The sequence below is a fragment of the Paramormyrops kingsleyae genome, chromosome 7, assembly GCF_048594095.1.
Source record: "Paramormyrops kingsleyae isolate MSU_618 chromosome 7, PKINGS_0.4, whole genome shotgun sequence".
In the NCBI taxonomy this organism is placed as follows: domain Eukaryota; kingdom Metazoa; phylum Chordata; class Actinopteri; order Osteoglossiformes; family Mormyridae; genus Paramormyrops; species Paramormyrops kingsleyae.
Genome location: NC_132803.1, coordinates 6,015,620 through 6,024,306, shown reverse-complemented (window position 1 = coordinate 6,024,306; position 8,687 = coordinate 6,015,620).

The window sequence follows — 8,687 nt, the reverse complement described above, 5'->3', positions numbered from 1 at the left end:
ATATGCTGGCAAGTTTACTTCACTGCCGCCACTGGCAATATTACACAAAAACATATCGGTTATGGATTGAATTTTCTGGGTACACAGAAGGTTTGGACATGATTGCCCGTCCCACTTTCGCTGACGTTACGTTTCCAAATTCTGAGACCAGCTTTTCTGTGGTGCCATGCTGGAGCCATTTTTTTCTGGCCCAGGGCTAGTTCTGAATTTGGAAAAAGTCTGGCACCAACTCCTGCACCGCATTGCTGGAAACGAGAGATTTGACATGAGAGAGCTGCTGGCTATCAAGTCGGCCTTGGAGGAGTAGCGACAATAGCTGAACCATTTCTAATCTGGACTGACCACAAGAATATTGAGTATCTCCCATCTGCTAAGTAGCTTAATGCTCTCCAGGCAAGATGGTCACTGTTTGTTTACATACTTTCATTTTCAGATCTCTTACAGACCCGGCTCCTAGAACAGCAAACCAGATGTGCTTTCCTGAAACTTTAAGAACAATGAAGGTAAAGAGGACCCAGGCTCAATATTGCCTGTCCATTGTTTTGTGGAATTAGTTTTTTGGGGTACAGAAGAAGTGGTTGTCATGTCCTGCTCATCCGATCCCCCTGTGTGCCACGCCCCCTCATTAACTTTGTGTGAAATCCCGATTGTTACCAGCTGTTTCCTGTTTTTTCCATTGAGTCCTGTGTATTTCAGTCCGTTTGTTTCCCTAGGTCTGTCATTGAAGTCTTTACCTCGTCCTGCTGTTTTGTTGAATAAACCCCTCGTTCCCAACTCTCCGTCTCCCTGCTCCTGCTTCTCCGCACGCGATCATGACAGAATGACAGACCTCCAGAAGAAGACGCCCCAAATCAGTGAGGCAGAATACCTCAACCTCACCGACGAGATGCTTTACTGGCTATGGCAGCCCGAGATCCGGGATGATCCAGCTGCCCTGAGCCCTTGGTTCCCCTGGCTCATGTTTGCCGATCGTCTGCGGGTCCTCCGGCTTCGGCTCAGCGGTCGCCTGCGGTCTCCCTGGCTTCGTCTTGGGGGTTGCCTTCGGTCCCACCTGTGGCGCCTCGTCAGCTGACTACGGTCCGGCCTCCATTGCCTCGTCGGTCGCCTGCTGGTTTCCCCACTCCGACTCGTCGATCGCCTACGCCTTCGCCAGCTATGGCGATACCTTCACCTGCGGCGGCTTCTGCTCTCTTCTCCCCTCCACCAGTCTCCCCTTCATCTCCCTCCTTCACTAGTCCCTCCGCCTTCCTCCTCGCCCCCTCCGACGTTCCCTCCTGCTCCCATCTCACACTCGTCAAGGGTACCTCCGGCTCCAACCTCACAGTAGCCTGCTGCCCCTGCAGCTTCTGCCTCTTGCTCGCTGGGGTTCTCTCGGGCTCCCCGTTTTCCTCCGTCCTTTGCCTTCCTGCCTCCTGTGTCTGCTTCTTGTCCCTCTGTTTCTCCTGTGTTCACTCCTGGTTCCTTTGTTCCTCTGGTTGGTGTTCCCCGTGTCTCCTTTTTAGGTGCCCCTGTGCCTGTCTGCTTTCCCCATCATTTGTCAGTTGTTGTCCTTGTTGTTGTCCTGTGCACTTTGTTCTGCACACTGAGGGGTGATCTCCTAATTGGGTCATCCCGGCATCCAGTGTACCTGGGTCTTGCTTGAACAACAGTTCTGGTGGCCTTCCATGCTTCGGGATATCTAGAGTCATGTTGCTACTTGCTCCATCTGTGCACAAAATAAGGGTGCACTTACACTAGGTGATCCATACAGTGCCCAAGCACATTTGACCCCCAAAGTCCGGTTTGTTTAATTGGTATGATTGCACTGTACTGTGGCTGGGCATGGTATGCTTAACCACGCTTGGGCCCACTTGAAGAGGTGGATATACAGTTCAGATATACTCAGGCACAGTACGCTAAGTGTGATTGCTAACTGAGCCCAAACATGGAACAGAGTTATGACGTCATGAAATGAAATGGAGCCGGAAGAAACGGATCAGGTAAGTTGTATCGATTGGGTAGCGACAAATATTTAACAAACATTGCAGAAAAGGGGTTGCTTAGGTCTAGCAGAGGTGCAGTGTTTGCTGGAAATTTGGGCAAAAACTGTACAGTTTTTTTGGGGCGAAAACTATCCAGTAACAAATGGAATCAGCAAACAAACTCTGAGATATCTGGTAAAATACGAGACTTATCTTCTTATACGTGCGGCACAATTAAATAAAAAATCACTGCATTGTATGCTCGATAAATCTATAAGAGGACCGTGTGTCATCTCGCCCAAAATGACTCCAAATAAGCCACAAAATAAGGATAAACAGTTTCTTCAACAGAATAATCACATGGTGATGATGAAAGTGTACTCGGGCCCAGAAAGCAAAGCACAATGTGACAAGCAAGGGAGTGGGGATGGGGGCAATCATGCTCGGACATAGTACAAAGCAACCAGGCCAAGTGTGAGTATGCCCTAAAGCTCCCTTTCCAGCTCCTGCTGAGTTTCTCCAACCCCTTCCTGTTCCCCACCAACCCTGGGCCCAAGTTGCCCTGGATTTTGTTACTGGGTTACCTCCATCCAGGGGTTTTACAGTGGTTTTCACAATTATGGATCATAATTACCACAGCCACTCATTGTGGTTCCATCCACAAACCAACAAGCAGAGGGAACGAGCAAACTAAGATCTGACAAGGATGCTGAGCTGCATGGGCTACCTCTTCCTTGGTACCTGGAGTTCTGAAAATGGGCACTCCACTTTATGGGGCCTTTATCAACACTAAATATATCAGCCCCACAGCAATGCATCTGAAGTTGCTGGCTACCATGCACAGAAGCACCCTAAGTTCCATGTCTCTTTAATCAAGCCTCATTCCATCAGTTCTCTCTCCTCACCCAGCACTGACCTCTCCTCTGCCCTGGCTGATTGATGGAGGTGAGGCTTACGCTGTTTGTCAACTTTGAAAGTCTGGCGCTGGGTTTGGGGCCTCCAGGATCTGGTGGGCTGGGAAGGGTACAGCCCAGAAGAGTGGTCCTGGGTGTCCGCTCGGCACATCCTGGACCGCTCTCTCATCAACAATTACCATCTTATCCCCTCCGGAGTTCTGGGTCAACTGTCTGGAGATGAGGGGAGGGTACCATCACAGACCAGCCCTGGGGAACCCTATCAACATCGCTCCCCTCACAGCAGCCACACCATTCAAGAAATCCCATCTTGAGGACCCGGCCATTCACAGGAGTCCTGTGCATCCTGCACCTCAAAATCACAGGTGATTCCTATTTGTGGCCACACCCCTTCACAGCTGTTGTTTCCTCTACTAATTACTTACTCTATTTTAGCTCCGGAGGCGTGTTTCATGGACACAAAATCTCCTCAGTTTCTGAGAACTGGAGTGTCTTTTGTCCCTGTGATTGCTTCTCTGCCTTCATGTTTTTTTCTGATCCCATTTCCATTCCCAGACCCCAAGTTTGCCTTCCCTACCCTTTTATCATTGGTTTTCCCATCACCAAACCACCACCTGGTTTCCAATTTCTGCCTCTGCCTGACTTGAATACTGATTTGCCCTCTCTGGTTTTGACCTGGATTGTTGACTATGGTTTTCCCAAAATAAACCAAAATAAACCTCTGATAAGTGCATCTGATACACATTTGAGTCCTCAGTCCCGTGCACTGTCACATATTAAGCTGTGCACTGGTAAACCTCTATGCATTTGTATATTACTGCTCACAGCAATGGGAAAAAGACCATATTTAAAAGGCTTCTTGGAGGTTGACTTTATTGTAGTTATTATAGTTGCCTTGTTATTGGTTATTGTATTGCCTTTGCTCCTCCCAGTTTGTTCCTCTCTTCAAAGCAGTGTTTTCCTTGTCACCGTAGCCACAGGTTTATTCTCTGTGGACTGTAAAGTCCTTTGTGATAATTTCACATCACGTTATTGTCACATCATCCAACACGCTGCTCGGTAAAATAAATATATCAATAAAAATTAAATGAATATTAGCTCTTACATTTTAAGATACAGCATATGTTTGAACAATGAAGTTCACAGTGTGAATAGATTTAGTTGCTTATAAGACACTGTTTTGTCCAAATAAATGTACAATTTTACAGCTATTTTATGGATGACTTACTCAGGGATACCACGGAAGTGTTCTGAGACTTAAAACAGCAAGCGGCGAGTTAAGTGTCCATGTCCATAACCATTACAGACTTACCACAGAATTACTGATTCACCTTTGCTGACTTATGTATTCCATTAAACCTAGGGGCACGGCTTCAGATAGGCACCCAAATAGATCATCCACCCCCCCCCAGGGGACTTCTGACACAATTCAAATGCTGGTATCCACCCAACATACGCAAATGCTCATCGCACGCTGGCATACTGGTATCACCACTGATTAAACATTTTCAATGAGCCGCTGAAGGGCCTCACAGGGTTTTAATTTTGTTTATGTGTTGATTGATTGTGATTGAAACATATGCTGTGTTTAAAAATCTCAAATGGTAATATAGTACTTAGCACACCTGATTTGTTGTCAGTAAACGGATTTCAAAATAGACGAGAGGGAAAAATGGTTTTCAAAATGGGTGGGGGGAAAGAGAAAATGTTGAACATTTTCTTGTTAGCTGCAACATTTTGAAACTAATGAGAATCATCTTTGGAAATTTGTTGGAACCTCATGTTATTTCTGTAAATATTTATTTATTTATTTTTCCCAACAAATGCATTGTCCTGTTGCGAAACATTACAGCATAATCTTGAATACTTAGGGCTGTTGGTATATTAGATGGTTTTAAAAGAGATTATCAAACTTTTAAAGAAACCGTATAATGCTGTGTAACATCCACCCATCCATCCATTTTCTCCCGCTTATCCGAGGTCGGGTCGCGGGGGCAGCAGTCTCAGCAGGGCTGTGTAACATTATTGGTTTTTATTTGATTTATTTCCTTTTATTACGTAATTTTGTTTAAATTACCATTGTCAATGGTGTGCTGTCATTGCAACTGATTCAAGACAGTTTAGTTTGATGTAAAATATTCAAATATCCACTAATTTCCTTAGTTCTCACTAGAAAAAACAATAACTTGGATGTAGCTGTTTAGCCATGGAAACCTATTGGAACACCTGACTTCAATGATTTGGAGGGGTGTCCCAGTACTTTCGGCAATATAGTGTATGTGTCACGTCAGAATAGAATTTTTTTTAAAACTTAAAATGCAGCCAAAATGTATATTCAGCACTGTCAACATAATTCAGATACTCAATTCCAGACCAATAAAGGGTCAGATTCCCATAGGATGTCAATATTATTCTTCATATAAGTCCTTGAAAATGTTTGAGAAGCGGTTAATGGCAGGTAATCAAAGCAAATCAAGAGATAACTCTTAATTGCTAATAAATTATACATGTAGATATACATGAACATAAAGCTATTATGCTCCCACACCATGTGACCTCATGATTGATAGTGATTAACTGTGGAGAAAAATGTACAAGAGGAATATTTTAAAAACAAGCCTTCTGACACATGAAGCACATTATTCTTTCTGCTGCACAGTTGGTTTGACATCATCCTCTGAAATGGTTGAAGCGCATAATAAGTGTGTATTTTGAATGTCATGAATGTTGAATATCAAACTAACTTTACGGCGGGGAAAATATGGTCTATAAAGCAGACGACTTTCAGTGAATGTCCAGTGGAGAAATCCACGTTAAGTTTACGAGGGGGGGTCGGTCCTTGGCAACACAGTTTGTTGTTATTTCAATCCTTTCAAGAAAGTCATGGTCCTTCCGATTCAGTGGGTTGGCTCGCCTTCTCAGTCTGAATTATATGCACTCAACAAACTCTCCAGAGAGATGATGAATGGAAGCAAAACGCAGCCCAACTCCCCCCGACACACACACACACACATTTTCTCAGAAAATAACTACAACAACCTAGACAATGCAGCAAAATGTAGTTCGATAAGTTAGTCAGTTATGTTAGGAGCGTCCATGGTATTCATTTTCAGTGTTTTTTTCTCCGCGCCTTCGTATTTTTTTTTCCCGCCAGACCTTGTGAAAGAGCGTTGGTTTAAAATCTAAAACCTCCCTTTAATCAAATGCCTAAGGATCTTAAAGTGACAGTGCAACCTGAGTTACACCATCCTGGTTAAACTGTCAGTTTCCCATAAAACCTCTGTCTTGGTCACTAATCTATAACTTTTTCTTCATACAGTTATGACCATTATTTTATAAATATTATTTACATAATAACATCATATTGGTGGTTCATTTATACAATTCAATTATTTATTATGACAATTATTTACTATGAAGAATTCCTTTATGTCACAAATCTCCCCATCTCACCATGGGAATTTTCCTTTGGACTCTTCTTGAAGCTTTCTTAACACTATGTAGTTCGTAAGTTTTATCTTTTAACATAGAACTTACTAATGATGTAGCGCTAAGAAGGTTTCAAACCGGGCCTTGATCCTTAAGGCTCTCCCCAGATTGTTCCTGGGTAAGTTGCCATCATCAGTCGAATTGAGTCATCAGCTGGAATTATTTGCCTTTCACCAACCCTCAAAAACAAAAAAAGGGCAGTACAAGGTTTATTCCAACAAGACATAACTTGTGACATACCCTGTGTCATCTTGAACTGAAGTTCCTGTCTGAGTGGCATATTGGTGTGCTGGAAAAAAGATAGTTTGGTACCTGAAAAATATCTTCTTATGAATATAATTAAAAATGTATCATTCAAGTTGGATGATAGAATTTACACAACATATAGTTTCTTGAAGAAATTAAAAAAGACATTTGCACAAACTGTATATTCTGTGAAGTGTGTTCAAACAGTCTTGCACCTCTTCTTGTAATGCAGAAAAATAATTATAGGTCATTCCAATTACTATGGCAAAATGTGCTGTTTGTCTTTTTCAACTGCTGCAAGGAAGATAAACAATTTTATGTGACCTCCCTAATACTTTTACTAACCAAATTTCATATCCATAAATATTAAAAGTTGTTAATAATAAACTTGACTTCGAGGGACTGTTAAATGAATTAAAACAGTACATAATTACTCTTCAAGATTCCACTAACAAAAAAGCAAAATGAACTGTTATGTTTTATAAATGATGCAATATCTTATTTTAAACTGCAATCTGCATTCTACTTCCCTAGCCTCTTTTTGCTTTCTTGTGTTTAGCTTATACCATTATCTTGTATTCTGCATTAATAAAGAACAGAAAAAACACACATGCTCTGTAGCCATAATCCAAGTGAATTGCAGGCTGTTGAACAGGTGTTACATCACGCCCATTTTTCTCCGATGAATCATTAACACTGCTGTTAACCCTTTATGAAAGCTCATATGTCAGATTTCAAGAAAAAGATCAAAATGTGTTGTTTAATTCGTTAAACCAGAGGTGGACGGCATTTCAATTAAATGTATTTAAAATATGTATTTAATTACTTTTCAGTATTTCGTAATTTGTATTTTGCCAGATCTGATGTAATTTGTAACTAAATAATTTGAGAGATTGTACTTTATGTATTTAAAATACTGAATAAAATGTGTCATTTTATTTCTTTATTTTCTGTAATTTTAAGAACCTTTATCACCTGGCTTAAATACTTTTGGATATAGCCTATCACCGTCTTTAGCTACTTGCAAGTAGATGCCAGTAAATCACATAGACACTGCAGTAATCCAAGAAAACAAGCTGCTTTTGGTGCTTGGTGCAAATTGCCTTAAGTTGATGTAGTAAAATATACTATCTAATATTGCTCACTGAATGTCATTGTATGACAGAAAAATAGAGCAATTAGCAAGCAGCAGTGCAGTGCTCTAGAACTTGTCGATTTACTTGCTAGCCTGCTAGTGGCATTCTGGGTAATTTCGACAGACATGCTCAGACAGTGGCATCTTGTGGTTGGTCATATATGGAAGCCTTCATTAGCGATAAATCAGGCTAGCTACTTTTGTTCCTAAGGACAAAATTAATTTCTCCAAGCTAAACGTAGGCGTTTTTATGGCCACTGAGTCTGTGGAAAAGGGAGAAGCGCCTGGTGACACTGACGTAGCATATTATATTCGTCACAGCCGCTGGTTCCTTTTTTGTGCGTATGTCTAAAAATACAGTGGTACCTCGGTTCTCGGACTCCGCATCGAATCCTAAAAGGTTCGAGCTCTGATCGAATTTTTCTCATAACAAATAATGGAAAACCAATTAATTGGTTCCCGGCCCCCCAAAATTACACCTAAATATGTTTTTTTGGCATTTAAACACAAAATGAACAGGATTTTTTCTTAATGGCTTCCAAAACGATAAAGATCTTATCCTAACATTACCCCTGTCCTGCCACGATCGTCCGCACCTTCCGTGTGCCACGCCCCCTCGTTAACCTCGTGTGGGACACCCCATGTGATCAGCTGTTTCTGGTTGTTGTCATTAGTCCTCTGTATTAAGTCCGCGTTTCAGTTTGTTTCCCCAGTCCGGTCATTGGGTGCGTTCGACTTGCTTACAGCGCTGCCTTAAAGCAACGCATTCTGATCCTGACGCAATGCATTACGGTTAGATGCATTGCGACCTCTCACCCGGCTGCACAAACTGGAACCTCCTCCGTGACGACACACCTTTGCCCTTATTGGCTGAAGAGTTTAGTTACACGCATGACGTTTGTATCCCAGGCAGTTCCGATGCGTAATCTGCTGTTTCTCCCG